This window comes from Pagrus major, chromosome 1, assembly GCF_040436345.1.
Source record: "Pagrus major chromosome 1, Pma_NU_1.0".
NCBI lineage: Eukaryota > Metazoa > Chordata > Actinopteri > Spariformes > Sparidae > Pagrus > Pagrus major.
In genome coordinates, this window is record NC_133215.1 from 25,945,290 (window position 1) to 25,965,918 (window position 20,629).

A 20,629-nucleotide genomic window follows, 5' to 3' on the forward strand; every position below is an offset into this window, starting at 1 on the left:
ACTCTTACTGCTCATAAATCTCACGGTTATTGAAATATGTTACACAGAGGTGAACATTTGCGGTTTGTCATTTTATGCAAGAGCTGGCAGACACCTTCACTCTCATTACTGAGAGTCATAAAACTAGTCGGGCCTGTCGGAAACACCTAGATCACTGAAGAGGGTGCTCAGCACTTTGAAAGGACACACACACACACACACACAGAAAAGTTAAAAAAAAAACAATTTTCAAGTAAAAATTGGATCAAAGCAGCAGCAGAGGAAAAAAAGACAACTTGATTCACTGCGTAATGCAACATAATTTATTGTGTTACTCCCGGTGTGTCATAAAGATCATAACATTATAAAAGTCTGTTTTATTGCATGTTTATGTAGAGTGCATATTCACACCCAGTAAATCAGTGCTGCTGTTGAAGGTGAATAAAAGTTAAGTGCTACATGAATTAAAGCGGTAGAAACCTGCAGAAGCATCGATTTACTTGTTTATCTATATGACAGAGAAGGATTAGATAAGAACCTGGAAAGTGCTTTTGGCTGTTGGCCAACGCTGCTACTCAATATGACAGAAGAGGCAAAGACAATAGCGTACTGAGGGAATGAGGAGTTCTGGTGGGTGTGCAGTGTGTTTGCATGTGCATGTGGCATACGGATGTCTTAGGAAGATTTATTCCTCTCCTTTACATATTCAGCGCTGGTGTTTGTCAGCCCAGAAAACTAAAGAAAAATCACCCATTTTAAATTTTGTTCTTTATATCATAAAAAATGAAATTGTAAATGAAAATACGACCAAATGAAAATAATACCTGAATCAATAATATGGTTTACGATATGGAAAAAGGAGAGCGTGGAGACTGATGGGGTGATTGCTCATTCATTGGTTTTCTTGGTCACACTCTGAGTTGTAGGCTGCATTAAGTTTAAGTGATGCGATCATATCTAACCTGAGATGATAGAAATGTGTTACCCATCAGAAATGAAGCTGTATAATTCATACCAAAGTAACTACCCCTTTAATATCTCCAGGTGTATTAGGCCAATGTGGGCAATGATGCAAATCAATGAGCAGGACTGGCAATATTGAATTTATTGGATTTTTGCACCAGTATATTATTTTTTCAGGCATTCAAGCCTGGGTTGGCCAGGCCGGACCAGACTTTCCTGTCTAGCTATTTTGACTATAAATATAATCACTGCACAGTTTATACTGATTGCAATATAAAGTATTAAAACATGATGAAGTTCCAGACTTCAGTCATAAAGGTCATATTGACATTTTTTTGTAGACAAATAAAACATTTCTACAGGATACTGTATTGGCTTAATGCTAGCTAGCTAGCATTAGTGGTGTTAACATTAACTGGCAACATTAGCTACAACAAACTGGCAACCACCTGACGGGAAAGATGATTCGAACAACAGCGGTGTTGTGATGTGAATGCAATGATAGGGAGGAGATGGATGTGACTGAATGTTATCAATGACACCTTTACGTGCATGTGTTTGATCACATTGATCACAACATTACATTTTGAAACTTTGTTTTAATTTTCAATACTATCTTGTGACAAGGCAGTGCATATATTCACTTGGTTAGGGTAAGGAAAAGATCATGATTTGACTTATGTCCCAAGGTCTTGTTAAAAACATCTGGTTTTGTCACCACAAACATGGCTGGTAATTGTCCTGAGGTCGCCTTTAAAATATCCAACAAGCAAACGGACATGGGTGAAAACATAACCTTCTTGGTGGAGGTAAAAATTACAAGCACAAGGTAGAGAAGGGAGCACAAGACCTATGAGTCTATCAATCATGCGACATACAAGTGAAAACTGCTCACGCGCACACATGCGGTTTGTCGAGCCGTTGATTGGATCTCGACCAGACTCATCTTTTGTGACAATGAAATTCTTACTCACCATAACCATAGCAACCGGGCTGGATTGGTTTTAATTTGCACAGTCAGATGCTTTTCATCGGACAAGGATGCCTCTTGTTTCATCTGTAGAAAACATTGTGGGCTTGACTTTGAAAAGATGACTTCCTTTTTGCTGTAATCGCACGGATAGTTGACAGTGATTGCTTTACTTGATAACGGCGTTGGAAACAGCACCAGTCACAAACATCACATGGTTTTCTCTCAGTTCTCACTGCTATGATTCCTTCTTCCTTGTTCTTTTTTAAGGACAATTTAAAATCTCTGTGTCATTGGATTAAGGTAGGAAAGTGGAGCACCTGAGAGACAATTAAAACCATGCTAAAAATCAAACCACTCAGCCACTGTGCTGCCTTTATTACCTTAATTGGTTTCTTTATCTACTGACCACCTGTTTTATGTTCTGAAAACGATTTGAGCCATGGGAAGCCACTCATAATTCAAAATTATTGAGGATTCATGCCAGGGAATTGGTGCTAAATGCATTTTGTAATTTGCGCAGTTTAATACCACTGTATGCTGTTTACTGACACAATTAAACTAATCATCTTTCTTCCTCGCTGACTGCTTCTGAGTCATCTCACAATGCCCACATCTCTCTTTCTACAGCAGTGCACTGACATGTGCACACAAATTAAAAAGCTGTGAAGCATTGTACGCCGTTCTTCTGCTTGCGCTTTGAGATACAATGCTGTTCATGTCTGTTGTTATAGAGAATTGCTTCAAGCAAAGAGGAAGGAAAAAAAGAAGAAAAAGATGATACAGACTTATAAGTGTATATTATATGTATAATCCAGCATGGCCGTAGGCCCACACACACACACACACACACACACGCACGCACACACATAGAGCCTTGCACATTTATAACACACTGCCAGAATCTCTTATGTAAATCCATTATCATAATTACTGCCATTAGGAAGTCAATAACAACAAATAATTATCATCCAAATAAACAAGCCTAAATGAAGATGGAATTAATTCCATCATGAAATATGTCTTAAGGGAGCCGTCATGTCAACACAGCATACAGACGTCACTGCTTCCTCATCTCTGTCTCTCTCTTTCTAACTTTCTCTTTCTCAGAGATTAAAAACAAAGGCTTTCAAATCATCTCAGGTCTTATCACCGAGAAAAACGCGTGCCTTGAGTCGCCGTGAAGGGGTGTGAACATGAGAAGTGTGTGCGCGAGAGTCTGCATGATCAATTTAATTGCAGGCAAAGCAGTTCACGCAATCACACACACACACACACACACGTGCATAGATAGGCAACACATACAGATTTCCAGAGCTCAACTTCAAAATGGCATTACTCTATTATTAATTCACATGCACATGAATTATTCACTGGGTGATAAATAGCCAGCGGCATTAGAACCTGGTGACGTACAGCCTTCAAAAAAATGAGGGATGTTTTAAAAAAAGCAGCATTGTGTGAAGGGTCTTATTAAAGAAAATGAGTTACTTGTATTTGAGATTTGAAGCCAAATGGTTGCATCCAGAAGAATTCAGTGAGTTCTCTGTTGACTTTTAGCTCCTGTTTCCTGTTTCGTCTTACAGCTTTTTCATTACAGAAAACAAGTCAGGTGTGTCTCCCTCTATTTTTTGCACTTTTCATACCTATCAACCCCCTCCTCCTTCTCTCCTCTCTTATTTGTCTTGGTCCTCCTTTAATCAAACCACTGCTGTGTCCCTCAATCTCTCCAGCAGACGTTGAACTTTCCATTATGAACACACAGTTGAAATGATGGATGAATGTACAAAAAGGGAAATCTGAATATAGAAGAAAAGATGATTGCTCTAAAGGAAAGGTAACAACATGATTGTGAATAAAGCTATCACAGTAAGTGGAAACCTCTTTCAGTCTACAGGAAATTATAAATGAATTGCAGTTTTTCTCAACCACTGAACAGATGTTATTTTTAATCTCTTTACTTTTACTACTCCTGGCAGCAAGCTCAGCACTAAAAAGGAAAGCTCTAGAACCGCCTGGGTCCCGTCTCGACTGACCTGTGTTGAAGTAATCAAATCTGTTTATTCAAATGATTTTAAGTGTGTCTAAATATTTTGGGGAAAAAAACGCTTCATCGCTTCCATTTATACTCGTATCACCCGGGAATTCCAATGGTTGCATGTGTGTTGCGTGAACGGCTCCACTAGTCTTTTCTCAGGACTGCATTATTTGGTAAAAAGCTACAAAGGGGACACTCTGAGGTGCATCATGCTCAGTTAATCAGCTCAGTTATTTTTTCACACCTGCGAATATACTGCAAAAAACATAAGCACACATACAAATTCAGAAAGTAAAGACAGCAAGGGAAGGAGGCATGCAGTTTGCATCTCAAATAAATATTTGCTCTATCTGCTGCCTCACAAACGTCTGGCCACTTTAATCTGCAGTTGCTTTATGGGCAAAACCACCAACACTGATGAATGTTGAGAAATAATTTGGCTTTGACACTGTGGTTGGTTGGAGAGGAAGTTATCTTTAATTCAATCATCTGAACGATTACAGGTAGCTGCCACAATGAACTCTGAGGGTGTTTTTGTCTACCTTGCTGCTTGGAAATGACAAATGTTCAGTTGAGTAATAGAGCTCGTACCAACATTAACGGGAGAGGGGAGGTGAGGAGATGATACAAATGGAAAACAAAATGGAAAGAACAACTGTGACTGAGCCCCTGGGACACCTTCCTGATAACAAGACATGTTTCATGTCAAGGTGTTGCTTCTAAGTCAATCACATTGAAAGAAACACAGAGGAAATCACAAAACACTCAAGCACAATGGTAATTAACAAGCTTAGTTAGACATACACTTCTACTTTGATCCACCATTAAGGATCAAAGTAGATTCTGATGGGTAAGGTACACATTTGTCGAACGGGCTGATGGAGTGGATGGACCATCTAGGAGCCCGGGGGGTTGAGACTCAGGGTGTGGGCAATTACCACCTTTACCCACCACTGTGCGACCCTATGAGCGAGGACAGAAGAGAGGAACAGGGTTTGGGGGGGAGGGTTGTAAGAACTTGAGACGAACTAGGCAGAAAGGGTTAGACTCTCCTATATAGGTCTGAACAGGTGATTGAATTAGTTTAGTTTAGTTTAGTTTAGATAGTTTATTTCGAACATGTAAAAAACAAAATTATCATGTACAAAGTAAACATAAACTGAAAACTATAAATTCTGTTTACATATCCAAAAAGGAGTGGGAGGAAGTATAAACTTATTTTATTCCACCCCTTTTTAATAAATAATACCACTGAAATACTTTGACTTCTATCAATATAATAATAATAACAATAATAATAACTTCCATTTGTCATTTTTCAATTTCCTTTGTTCTATATCTAACAAAACATAAATCTATTACAAAAATATTTATCCTAATAAAATATAATTTATAATATATTATTCTTTATATTGTTATAATATATAATGTACACACACATACTGAAGATGACACAGAGTGCAATATATACATATATAAACATACATACATATACATACATACACACATACACACAGACCTACACACACACATATATACACATATATGCATATATACATATATATACATACATACATACATACACATACATATGCCCTACACCTACTGAAGATAACACAAAGATACATAAATAACAAAATAAATAAACAATATACACCCAGTGATATTCAAACACCCTCCTCATTTCTGTACCTTGTAAAAATCATCTCCTTATATTTTTTTTTAAACTGGTTTATGTTTGGACATTCCCTGAGCATCCCCTCCAGACTGTTCCATAATTTAACCCCACAAATTGAAATACAAAAAGTTTTTCCTGTTGTGTGTGCCTTCAGTATTTTGAATTTAAATTTTCCCCTTAAATTATAACCCCCTTCCCTTCCAGTGAATAGTTTCTGAATATTTTCTGGTAGCAGATTATTTTTTGCTTTGAATAATATTTGTGCTGTATGAAAATCCACAATATCTTTGAATTTTATGAGTTTTGACTGTAAGAATAGTGAGTTTGTGTGATCCCTGTATCCTGCCCCATGAATGATCCGTATTACTTTCTTTTGTAAAATTAGAAGTGGATGTATTGTAGTCATATAGTTATTGCCCCAGACTTCTACACAGTAAATGAGGTATGGAAGAACTAACGTACAATATAGAATACGGAGTGATTTATGATCCAGTGCCTGTTTTGCTTTATTTAATACTGCGATGAATCTTGACATTTTGGTTTGTACATGTTTAATTTGTGATTTCCAACTAATCTTGTCATCAATGATCACCCCTAAAAATTTGATTTCATTTACTCTTTCAATACTAACCCCATCTAATTGTATCTCTAGTTGTACATTTGTTCTATGATTGCCAAAAAGTATTATTCTTGTTTTGCTCAGGTTTAATGATAGTTTATTTTTGTCCAACCATGCTTTTAATTTTTTCAATTCAGTATTAATCACTTGTGTTAAAATTTGTAGATCACTGCCAGAACAAAAAATATTTGTGTCATCTGCAAACAAAACCAACTTCAAAACTTTTGATACCTTGCATATGTCATTGATATAAAGTATGAAGAGTTTGGGGCCCAACATTAACCCCTGAGGGACGCCACAGGTAATGTCCAAACACTTTGAACAAGCATCACTCAATTTCACAAACTGCTTCCTTTTAGTTAAGTTGCTCTTGATCCATTCTAATGCTTTTCCCCTGATGCCATACCGGTCTAGTTTCTTGAATAATATATCATGGTTTATTGTATCAAAAACTTTTTTTAGGTCTATGAATATCCCAACTGTATACTCTTTTTGGTCTATTGAATTTGTAATTTCCTCAACTGAATCGATTAATGCCAGTGATGTTGCTCTGTTGGATCTAAATCCATATTGACTTTCAGTGAGTAATTTGTGTTTATTTATGAAACTGTCCAGTCGGTTATTGAAAAGTTTTTCTAGAATTTTAGAGAATTGAGATAGTAATGACACAGGTCTGTAGTTTGTGAATTGGTGTTTGTTCCCAGTTTTGTACAGAGGTATGACCTTTGCTATTTTCATTTTGTCTGGAAATGTACCCGTTTGAAATGATAGGTTACAGATGTATGTTAATGGTTTTGAAATCCCCTCAGTCACTCTTTTCACAACAGTCATATCAATATCATCACAGTCCTTAGATGTCTTATTTGCACATTATGTAACAGTATTTATAATTTCTTTCTCATCCACTGCTGTGAGGAACATTGAACTCTGATTCAGAGAATTAGAGAGTCATAGGTGGTTGAATTAGCATGGCCCAGGTGGTAAATGAGTGGGGGGAGAGTGGCGTGGTCTTGTTCCTGAACTTACATTCACTGATTATGGGGATGGCAATGTCAATCTGTCAGATCTGTGGGATCGATTGCTATGAAATTTTTGTACTGTTTAGTCAACATTCAGTGTCCCCAGAGGAGGAATCCTAGTATCTTTGATGACTCCCTGACTCTTTCTGTAGTACCACCAAAAAGTTGGCCTTTATCGGTTGGAGTAAAATATATCTGGACAACTATAAGAAAGATTTCTGTGGTAAACAGGTAAGTATTCAAGGTCCAGACAGAATACATTCAAATACTTAGGTGAGCCTCAGACTTTTCGTTTAGCACCACCAGCAGTCCAAAAGTTTTACTGACCCTGTTTAAATCTACTATATGGTTTAGCACCAATTTGGTACAGATATCAGTGGTGCGAAGGAGATGTCATTCTCCTTAATTTGACCTTTCCATGAATCACCGTGAGGTTTAACTTTTTACTTCTTTATTGAAAGATCTTGACAATTATTGGGTGGATTGCCATGAAATTTGGTGGAGACATTCATGCCTCCCTCCAGATGAATTGTAGCATCCCTTGACTTTAATCTAGGCCTACAGTCATCAAGTCAAAATGTTAAAATTGTCTATACTTTGGTTTTTGATCAAAATGCTCACATCAACCTCAGTTGTTCTTTGTGGTTAGTGCTGAACAGTTTTTCCATTACACCTGTTTAACGTCAACACAACAGCATTAATGTTGTATGCAGATTGGCATATCTGCGGCCTTACAGAGGCATAGTTGCAGATTCCTAGTCTTGTTTCTTTGATGAATATGACAAATATTAGTTTGCTGCTCCCATCAATTACCACAGATTCCATTATGACTACATATCCCATTGGTGGGATGGATAAATAACTTGGCACTGAGTGGGTAGAGCAATAAACAGCTCATCCAGCTTCCAGCTTTTAATCGTAGGCCATTACTGATGACCATTTGGCTCTGTTTCATATTTTGGCAATCTTATAGAGATAGTTTGTATTTCTCTCAAGCTTAGACACATTATTAGAGTATTAGAGTATAGAGTATGCTGAAGAAACCTATGTACCTAAAAGGTAGCAAATAAATTTATCTTTTCTTTCATATCAGTCAGTCCAGTTTAAAGGACAAGAAACGCAAAAATCGAATTTGCGAAGTTGTCCCCAACAAGTTCATTGCTTTTTTTCCTTTTTATTGAAGATTTATGCATAATCCAGTTGACAGTGGACCTCCTCATGTTACAAAACACCAGGCTTCAAGTTTCACCTTTTGCTTTGTCATCTTGTCTTCAAGGTACCCAACATTTTACATGCTCCATTAACCCGAGCATGAAGTGCTCATAGAGCCTTTTTTATGGCTCATTGAGAGGAAGACTTATGGAATTGATGAGAAAGAAAGTAGAAGGAAAAATTGGTAGGTGAGGAAAAAGATGATTTGAGAAAGTCAGTGAATGTCATCAAGTCCAAATAATTTCACCTTGGCTTTGGTCCATTTCACATTTGTGCTAGTGAAAATAAGAAAGGGCCGTTTGCACAGAAATGGTCATTCTTTTTTTTTTCTTACACATTTTATTTGGTTCGATGAAAGAAACGATTTAAATCAGGGAATTGAAAGAAGTAAAAAGCAAGGAGACAGAAATGCAGAAAAACAAAGATGAAACAGAAGGAAAGACCATGTGTCTTTTAAGAAATTCCTTTTTTTATACCACTATAGCACATTTTCACCTCAAAGCACTCAGACACTTTTTCCCCAAGCACTGAACCCTCTTGAACCCTTATCTCTCAGCCAGTCTCATTAATTCTGGGTCTATTTAACTGTATCTTCTCAGATGGTGTGATTTTTTTAATGCAATTTATGATTCAGGGTATAGAATATCTTCACACATGCTCTTATATGAATTTAGTTTAGTTAACTTTGTTGGCAGTGCTAACGTTATGTCAAAGACGTCTATCTACTGTGTTGCAGAGATGTCTACTGTAGTTAGCGTGCTAACCAGCTATCCCACCCCTATCCTGTCTCATAATACCACAAGATGCACCCGTTTTAAAAAGAGTTGTAAAAGTGGTGACTTCGCTACTTAGCTTAATAAGCTCATAAACTCACAAAATATCAAGACAGGAGATAATTTTCCACCTATTTTCCTTACTAAAGGGGAAATTGCAACCCTACACGCCTGAATTCAAGACAAACAGAATTGCCTCATTAAACTAAACAGAAAACACACTTAATTCAAACTGGAAAGAAACCAAATAAAACTCATCAAAACTGTCTTGGTTTCCACAAACAGCTAAGGTTTGGTCGAAAAAAATCCTCAATTCATTGTGTAAGCTATGATTTTCCAGCTGCACCATTTTTTTCTGCAGATGCCCTCTCTCGTCGTCTGAAACTTTGTGCCTCTACAGCTGTGTCTCCTCCTCATGGTCCAGATAAGAGCCGCTGTAAATCACTTCCGTACTTTATCCCTTGTCTTCAAACTGGCATCTAATAACTGCCATCTTTCAGTCTCAGTGGCTGTGTTAAGTCCCAGTCTGGAGTCAGTCATGTTCACTGGGAAGCCGGTTGTCAACCGTGACTACCCCCTGTCATCCAAGGTTGCCGGGCAAGCTGACTCCAGTCAGCCAATCATGAATTTTAGTAAGAACTAGCAAAAAAGGTGGCCATTCAAACCAATGCGAATTGCTCACCTCATGCATATGGGAAAAAAATGTCTGGCTTCTGCATTTACTTTCTGGTTATGCGGCCCATTGAATATACGCAGTAGACTTTTCCCTGCTGGCCCCGCAAGTTCCCACTCCCTGCATAGACCTTACCTTGTGATGACGTCACGGATATTGCTTTTCTCAGCTGGAGGAACGATTTACCAATATAAAATCTCCATGGATCAAAAATTTATAATACTACATACACAATTTATAATAAAACAGTATCATAAGAGTCATAATCGACCTTGTTTGCATTTCTTGGTGTCCTGTCAACAGTTTTACAGACAACTCTTTTATAATGGTGGTCAGTGGGGGGAATGCTTTTTGTGCAGCTGGGGAATTTTTCCCTGCAATACTGCAAGTGGCCACTGGCCCAGATTGGAGGCGGGGCGGAGCTGTCTAGGTACTGTTATTAAATCAATGCAACCAATACGGCCACTTAGCTCAGCACAGCTTAGTGAGCTATTTGGTAACACTAACTAGCAAGGAAGCTCGACGCTACAGCCCAGTAACTGAGAGTAGCATGTCCACTATAGTGAGCAGCAGTAAGAGGATTTGCTGCCCCCTATTGTTTTGGAGCTACCTCCAAATTCTGGCTTTTTCCTACAAATTACACCTTTAAAAACAACACAAGTCTGATAAAATCAGAGACATCAGGTCCTCATTTAAGTTATCTGGGAATGGGCTTTTCAAAGGAAAGTATAACTGCATTAATCATCATCTTATGAAAATCACAAACAGGAGGTCATGCACCCTCCCTTTGATTACACATATTAAGAGCCCCCCCACCTGTTTTCATTCACTGACAAAAAAGGAGATAAATGCACTCAGGGAACGAGACCTCCTTGTCAAAGCCTGCTGAATTTTCCATTGCATGCACAGCAAGAACGAAGAGAACAAGAGAATAAATTACATGATTATTTCAACAGGGAGAACAGAAAAAAACAAAAGAACAAATATAAGCAGGCATGTAGGATACAGATAAGTGTGAACACAGTGCAGCTGAATTTTTCAATAATTGTAAAGAGGAGGTGTGAACAGAAACTGCTTCAGGCTCCCTCCTTGCTCGTCATGCGTCGGCAGATCCCTTCGGACGCTGAGAAAGTTATTAGAGAGAGATAATATGAATAGGTACAGAGAAACAGGACTAAGAGAGCAGAGAGTGAGGAGAAAATCAGCAGACTAAGCAAGCGACACAGAGAGAGGATGAAGGGATGAGGAGGATAGACGGCGTCAATGCTGCAGCAGCTGTGGGCTATAAAACTAATCTATGCACACTGTCTCATTTAATTCATGTTGATTTGGCTTATTGGCAGTCTCAATTCTACACAGATTCCTGGTCTATTTGTACGAATCTTTTAACATCACTGGCCTCAGAGCCTCACTATTATAGTCATACTGATTTTAAAAAATAATCATTAAAAAATCTGTATAACTTTTAGAAAGGGCTCAACTGTACATACACAGGCATCAAGTATGTTGATGATTTAAACAGACATAATAATAAGCATCTGAGAGCATGTGAAGTGGCTCCGCTGGCAGCGAAATGTTGAGGAGAACTTGGGGGACACTAAAGTGTAACAGCATGATTAATTCAGAGGCGTGCACACTGCAGTCATATGTACTTCACGCAGAGTTCATTACAGTGACCCCAATTAATTAATGTTTACACTTGATGATGAGCCTCGTAATCTTTCCTCCCACATACACGTACAGTATGTCTCCCTCTCCTACACATACACTTTCTAGACCATCTCTCGTGCATCATAAGCAAAAGGGATTTTTTAATGAAATTGGCAATGATTGTACTTGAGTGCAGGTGTCTTAATTGATTATTCATGCTTCCTCATAAACCTGAGATAGATCAGCATTAACAATGTGCAGGTGTTCAAATGCATTCAAGTGCATGTAATACAGGCAGACAGAAAGACTCACACGTATACACCAGTGTTTTTATTTAAACGTACAATATGTAACTTCTGCTGCAAGGGGGCTCTCTATCAAAAACAAAAAACAAAGATGTTGTGGAGTGGGGAGCCGCTGCTCCAGAAACCTCTGTAGAACAAACATCTGGAGTTTTGCTCTGATCCAGAACTCTGTACCACCGAGAGGAGAGCTCAGAGATTACTAACTAACTTTTGGGATAAAAAAGTGGATTTATCCTCACACCTGTTTATCAACCTGACTGCAGAGGCAATCTGCGGTACTGACCTCTGTTTTTGGTGATTATGTTCTGTAATGTTGACTGACAACCAGAGCTGGAAGAAAAATGAACTTTACTTCATGAACGTTACTCTCTGCGGAAGCCCTAAACAGCCATGGGTCAGACAAAATATTTCCTCAGTTTTTCTGTGACAAGTTATTTGTTTTCTAGAGATAACGAGTTACTTATGTCGTTATCATAGAACAAACAAATTGGTTTTCCCAAGATAACGAGAACATTTATCATGAGAAAACAACTTCATAAGAAGTGGGCCATTACATACACACTGCTCTGTGGGCTGGGTTTTGGCAGTGTCAAAGCAAACCATATGACCTTTTTATAAACATCATCCATTTGAATGTTTTACCTATTGTATTGATATGAGGGTATTTACAATATGGCTGCTGTAAGGGACAGGTGTGAAGATAGTATCATTATGTAGTGCTTGTTTCCACACAGACTTTTTAAAGTGAGACACTTGCGAGGAGTAGCAGGCTAGAGTGTTTGTTATGCCATGTATGTAATCTATGGCAGATAAAATAGTAGTGATTGAACCAATAGGCTTACGTACAGTGATCAGCTCAAAGCAGATGGTAACTGCTGAGTAGGCTACATCTCGTTGGCCTAAGGAAAAGAAACTACCCACACTGGCGGGTGTTTAAAAATGAATAATGTTGAAGTACAGTCTGATGCACCGATCAATAAAGGGGACTTAAATTGAATTCACAAATTGAATTGTGTTCTGTTATATTTCCAGCACATTTAGGCGATTTGCAAAGGGGAGAAACACTTTGTAAAAGTGGTATTCTGATTAAATACTTGGATAATCTTTTAGCATCCATGTAAGAAGTTACTTTGGAATCACTCATCAGATTGATTTCATTTGGACTGTATAAAAATTGTCCATGTAACCACATTTATTTTAACTTAATTTCATCCATATCGATTATATTTACCAACGCAATCTCTTCTAATTTTTCTGTAAACTCTATAAATAAATTTGGATAGTTCTAAATTCCAACAGCGATCTGTTGCAGAGTGTTTGGTCAGTAGCCCATGTCTCGTCTCCCCATGCTCATGCAGTAGAAGAGAAAAGACATTTTCTGGTATCCCTGCTTACTTTATCCAATCAGGACAGAGAACTCCATAAAGAGGCGGTCCTGTCTGCTAGGAGAGCAGAGAGCAGAAACCTCCTGTTTGCTACGCGTTCACGTTGTGAAGTCAAGAGGCGGGACGGGGTATCAAAGTGCAAAACGGACAAGAAGTTAGCTAATATGAAGTTCACAGCAGCTGTAAGTACTCTTTGCCCTGCTGTTTATTACGGACGTGTCTGAACTAACCTTAGATCCTTGATTCAACAATGGACTCAAGCCATGTTGTTCGACCTATGATGGTCTAGGCTTTTGGGAAATAGTATTCATTAAAGGGTGCTAAGATCAGAAATAGTGAACATAAAAACAATATGAAACCTCACAACTAGCTTAGACTCCAGGAAGTCACTGTTCCCGGCCAAGAAATAGTCCGGCACAACACCTCATTAAAAATCTAATTCATCAGATGTGTTATTAATGTAGGTGTATTTTTTAACCTTAGGACAATGCAAGCTAGCTGTTTTTTCCTGTTTGTCCTTATGTCCGGGTAGGATACCTGGCTGCTTGCTTTAGCTTCATGTTTTGTGTACTTAAATTACAAAATGTTACATTTTACATTTGATCTCCTCCAAAAGAATCCAGATTTCTTTGTTTCTTCGCTGTCCCTACCTAACAAACCTGGGTAATGTCAGAACACCCGGAAGCTTTGATGCTTTAAATGTTCCCTGTGGGAATCTGAGCTCAGTCTGCTACTCTTTGAAATTCAGATTCCATCCGTGCTTAATATGGCTTTACATTTCAAAGTATGGAATTTCTTTTATCCACATATAGAGAAACATGTTGCAATGATAAGCTCCGAAACACGATGCAAACACAAACACACACACAAACGCATTTTAATAGACTTGTGAAGAGTTTCCGTGTTTACATTCACTCCCCTTCGCTGAACTCTAACTACTACATGTCTGTCTCTACCACTCTGACCCTGAACACACACACACACATATACAGTTATATGGGATGACTAAAGAGGCTGGTGACCGCAAACTGGCCAAACTGTTTGTCATTAATGAAACCTTGAACAAACACTGCAGAGCCTCCCAAAATGTGCTACTGTTTATACAGGCCACAGTATGAGAGAGGAGATAAGAGTAGTGATTTAACACAGCAAAGGCCCCTAGGGGACCCAATGACTGCCAATACACTACATCTACTTTAATTTATATGTAATCAGATATGGTCTGTTTTTGGCTCAGAGGTTTCTGTTTTGACTCTGAATCAGCAGTTTAAAATGACCATGGTTGGTTTTTAGATTGTTCAACTTGTTTGTCCTTCATACAAGGCACCTGAGCAAACATGAAGACTGCTCTCCTGAGAGTTCCAGAGACAAACTGAGAGCATGAATGGTCAATGCAGGATCCCTTGTTTGTGTCCAAAACACTGGACCATACACTTCGAATAAAGCCCAACAATAACATCTTTCATCTTTCAAACTGTCGGCTGAAATTAAGTTTTCCACTCTATGTGATTTATTGTCTCTAAAATAAGCCAAGAGATGACACAGGTTCACACAGGTTTTTTCTGAGACTTTTTTTCTTGAACTGATTTTGATGTGTAAAGTCCATTTTAACTGCAAGACTACTCAGTGAAAAAACAATAAAAGAAGACATGCAGTAACTGTGATCGATTAACTCAAACAAGGCCACCAGGGCTCTTTCTCATGTTTACTCCTATAGGGTCATCCAAGAGGGGCAATGAGTACTTTGTTCCTGTCAGGTGAGATGCCACACCTTCATCAACCCAACACCTACAACATCAACGTTGTCTATGTGTGTGTGTGTGTGTGTGTGTGTGTGTTGTCATGGCAAAATGTGATCCCAGTGACACTTTTTGTAACGGGAACTACATAGATGCCACTTTTTTATATGTTTAACCGCGATAGAGCAAGATGCAGTCACAAAGCTTTACAGGTGTGTGTACAGTATGTCTCAAGTTATTTATGTTGTCAGGGCGATGTCAATGGTGAGCTAGCAGAAGGAACATGCTTTCAGCTCTCCGAAGAGAGAGCTGAGACACAAAGTCTAGTGTGAGTTGATCCTGTGTTATTAACTTGCTGGTCATTCCCTCCTCCACATGCTGTCATTTGGGTAACCAGTGATCATATCAATCAATGTTTAATATGTCGTGTTTCTGGTCGTGCACACTAATCTCTTCTCTCTTACTCATTTAAATGCAGACTCTGTAGTCATGTACATACGAGGGGGAAAAGTGCAGCTCATCCTGTCTGACAAGGGTGTTAAAGACATAGTTAGTTTGATAGAAGGATACGGTGCGGGGTCGAGGAGAGATCCTTTTCCTGGCGTGAGGTGCAGCAGTGGCACTTTTCTGGCAGATGAGCTGACAAGTCATTAGCAGTTATGGAAGTCTGAGCCAAGTGTGGAAGAATTCAGCATCTATCTCTGTCTGCTTCTATTGCTGTTACATATATTAGGACTTAATGAACCATCAGTCATCTGCATTCTGCATCATTCGTCCGGCCTGTACGACCAGTGCTGTCGGGCTACACTGAAGTTGTGTGTGATGGCCCTTTAGGGATCTCAAGACTTAGGGAAACGCAGATGATTGGAAAAGTTCAGCCAGAGCAGCCAAAACACAGTTCGAGTGTGACAAATGAACACACAACTGTAATTTGTGGTCCGCAATTCAAACTACTTCACCAAGCACTCAGACAGCTGATAAAAGCAGTTTTGTCCCTCTTCATCTCTCAGAGATGGGCACAGAAAAACTGTAAAAACACTGTATACTTTGAATACATTGGCATTAATGGGGATAAGTTGCCAGGACAAAGAATATAAATTATTTTGTTTTTTTAGTTGTGGCATGCAGGAAAACCAACATCCAGAGTTCATTCTGTGTTTGTTTATGAGTTTGTTTTTATATTAAGCATTTCTTATTTATTTTAACTAAAATGGAATGCCATCTCAGCTCATTAGAGCCACAGTATCCTGAAGTTGGTGGTTTCAAGAAATACAAGTAAACACTGCACGTGAAGAGAAGGATCACTGTACCTGAAGTATTGCAGTGGGAAAATTTGATTCATATCGCAGATCAAATTGAATCGTGGTCATGAGGTGGCTTTTATGCAACACCCCACCCACCCCAACAAACACACACACATACTTTTACACGCTGTTTTTTCCTCTTCCTTCACTTTTGTCGGACTGTTAAGCCTCACCCTGTTCTTGGACTCAAGTACTTTCCACAATAGACCTGTCACAACTGATTGATTCTTACAACATTCTGCTCTTTTGTCATTTCTGTATCATTGTTCTGAGGTGTTTTTGTGCTAATCCCAAAATAACTTCCCTTGACTTCGTGTGGCACGTGTATACAACTTCCTATCCAGTTTTAGCTCACAGTAAGTCAGGAATTGCAGTGACAGAGAGAGACAGAAACAGGGATTCACATAGAAGATCTGCCTGTGAATGCAACACACACACAAGCACACATGCACACAGGAAAAGATGATGGTGAAGCAGGTGATTTCAAACCAATTTGCAGCCACTAAAGGTCAGGGAACCATTGTGGAAAATTGGATTTAGCCTTTAAATATTTATTGGTCCAATATTAAATGCTATATATTTAATCATTCATCCAGTAATTATAGTAGCCTGTGCTGTGAAGATGGCACTCAATAATGATGGTCTGTTCCAGCTCCTTTCAATCACAGCTTCCACTACTTCAACTTTCACACATTTCATTAGATTATAGGTCCCTACTTACTGGCGGGGGGGGCAAAAGTGCCCTCTTGGATGCCCCTATGGTAGATGAAACATGATGAAGTACCCTCTATGGTACAAGGTGCCCTCTCCTCACTATAAATATATCATGCCTTTCTGAGCGCTGGTGCGCTGGATTTCAGATGTTTTCACACATCTACAGACCTGTTGGCTTTGGGTCTGGGCTGAAACAGATGGTTTTAGCAGAGTTGTCCCGAGGGGGAGTTCTACAGAGGATGTATGGAAGATATTTTGACCACTGTAATATGTTTTCAGGGACCTAACTGTTTACATAATGAATTTTCCACAATCCTCCCTGCAGACTTGCAACATCACAAGTGCCCTTCCAGACCATGAGCTGGTCCCGGCAGAGAGAATAATGTGACAGCTTGTAAAAAAGATGTTTCCTGCATGGGCAGTGTCAGCACAAAATCAATGATATGATCTGTTTTTGATTTATTAGGTTAAGTCATTTTTAGTAATTTTCTGCAAACCACAGAGATGTTGAAAATGTATACATAGGTGTCATATCAACATTTCTACAACATGCGTCATATATGAGCTGCCTTTCATATCTGGAGGTGGAGTGGAAGGTACTGGCGTTATATAGGCGACAGACCTATATAACCTTAACGAGACCTTGTGACAACTGGGGGTACAATAAACCAAAAACATTCTGGAGAGCAACGCTTGAAGGGGACACCCCTGAAGGTTTTAAGGACAATCTGGGAAATTTTCTAGCCCTGTTTGTCGCTTTCATAGTTATGTCCATGGCTGCTAACACTGTCACTTCATCATGTTACTGTCCTGTATTGATCTCTTATATTTACATCTTCAAAATTCTTATAAAATCAAATAATCTATTATAAATCTTGAACATATTTATTAATTTCCAAATGGTGATGGTTATTCTGGAAATAAGCAATACATCCACATTTGAAGCTAACAAGAGACATTAAATTCTCATTTCTTCGATGCAGACCACATGATATTCTGCCATCGCTGCCATCTTTACATATGAAAGTCAGGCTATCCCCCTGAGAGCCATTGGGAGCCAGTCTTATCATAATCTCTGCTGGCTTTATCCTAGCCATACAGAGAGCTGCCTCCAGTGGTTTATGTTCTCTGTTATATGTAAATACAAGAATGGGCAGGGACGCGTTTTCAGAGAGATTTCCAGATCAATCACAGCACACACATACACACACTTTATTCAACATAGGTGCGTGACCAAAACATAATTAATCCTCTGACGACTTATTACCTTCTGCGCAGCAACACACGAATGACTCATTACGATTTCATGTTGCAGTTATCGATGGAAACATGCTGATGGTGATTGATAGTGAGTCCACTGATTGTCTCTGCAGTCAAACATGATGTGGAATAACTGCACAAAGATATGCATTGAGTAATTTATTTGTCACATTTTTCAGCCAATATTAAAAACATTGCCGTGGGAAATTTCTGCAGCGAGAGCCTCCAGAAAATGTCAGTTAAGTACAACATTTTAACTTTAAATGTCACTAATGTGTTGAAGGTGTGTGTCAGTGACGACTATCTTGAAACACTAATGTCTCTCTTATATGTTGAATTGACACAATATATGTAATGACACTTTCTTGCTGACAGAATTCAGTTTAATTGGATCCACAGAGACACGTGAGACACATCAATTTGGCTTTTTATATAAAACGTTTTGCGTTCTCTCATGACATTGTTTGCTTTGTGAGCCTCCTGACAATTGCAACATTTTAAATAAGAGGACAGGTACAATCATGTTCAGTGAAACAAGAGTCTTTTCTCAAGATAATTAGTCAGATAACTTTTCATTTTTGAGTCACCCGGACAGCAAGCAAAAACATCTAACAACAGCACATCCCTCCAACCAGCCATCTTTGTCTTTATAATATTCACTTTCATCAATATTTACAGCTTCTAGTGCTCTCTCTTACACTTCAAACAGAATATTTGTTTGTGCCATCCTTGCTCTAAAGGTTCATTAGGAATCCCTTTGTGAAGAATCCTTGCTGGCTCCAGTGTGACTGAAATTGATCACATTTGGAAAATACCACCAATTGAATCTTGTCCATCCTTGAACTGAATCTAAACGTTTCAAACACGCCAATTTTCTTAATCCTATGATGATATAAGTGGTTCCACATGGCACATCCTGCTTTCTGCGAGCACAGATCAGAAATGCGAAAGAAAATAACAAAAATGAAATCAGGTGCTTCCTACATTATTAATGTGGTGCTCTCGTCCATGAAGACAAATCAAAAGTTTCAATTTAGGCCAGAGGTATACTTGTTGTCGAACCACACAGGTACGTAGAAACCGGCTGCATCATGAACGCAGATGTACTTGCCTGTACACTACACGTGTTACTGGAGGATACCACTAGATGGCAAACATGAGCTTGTTGTTCCATTGTTGTCCTTGCTGAAGCTGATGTGTTTACCGTCTCCTGACCAAGCCACCAGGAAGAGTGCCAGGCTATGAAGCCAGTTTTCGGAGTGGCCAAACCGTGTAATTACATTGTCACGTGATGCACTGCAGCCCAAAATGACTTTTTCCCATAAGCTAACATTGTAAAAGAAGCATCTGTGAAATGTTGTATACATTTTTTTTGCATCACAACCCCCGCAAAATGACTTGTTTCACTATCAGAATTTGGGCCATTTGGTCCAATAACATTTGGAAAGTCTAGAGAAGCCGCACAATTAAATAATTTAATCTCAATTCAAGTTAGGGTTAGGGTTAGGAATGAATGGGGCTTTGCCTCCAACGCTGTGTCCAGATTTAATATAACATCTTTGCCCCGGACCTGTCACATCCTGCCAGCCATCATGGGGACAAAGCAAGTATATCTTCGGCCTATGTCTCCTGTTTGTAGGAATCCAGGAGCTGTGGACATACTGTGTACTTCTAAAACCATATATACACTTAAATATTGTCTCACCCATATTCCTCCATTGTTCTTATAACATTCAGTCAAGAAAATCTGTTTAAAAAAGGCAAATGATGGAGTTAGTATACACCAGTGGTGTTAGACCACAAACCCCCATTTGATACAATTTTGTACCCAGGGTCCCTCATCTGATAAGAATTGTCCTTTTAGATGTCTGTTTACAGAAAGTCACACATTCTGTTATTTTCTTATTTATGGTTGGAAAGTGAAAATAAATCATTTCCTTTAGCTGGTCAGCCCTTGGAACCCCCTTCAGGTCCCCTGAAGGTCCCTGCACCCCACTTTGAGAAACCACTGGACTAGACAAAGAGGGAGGGCAGGAATGTGCATTAAAGAATGGATTTGGTGCCAGATTTACTCAATTGATGTGAAACTCATCACGGTATATTATATTTCTCTCGTTTGGCTTTGTTCATTTGAAACCAAGAATAACTTAAACACCACAGCACAGTCTTTCTGATCAAAGCAGCCAACCTCTGCAGCAGTCTCTGGTCAACCACTCAGTTCTGTCGTTATCCTGATCTCCATGAACCAGACGATAAGAGTCACGCATGCTGAAGTCCACTTTCGGTTCATAAACCCCGCCACCCCCACCAAAAAAACCCAAAAAACGTACAAAATTTGACACTAAGAG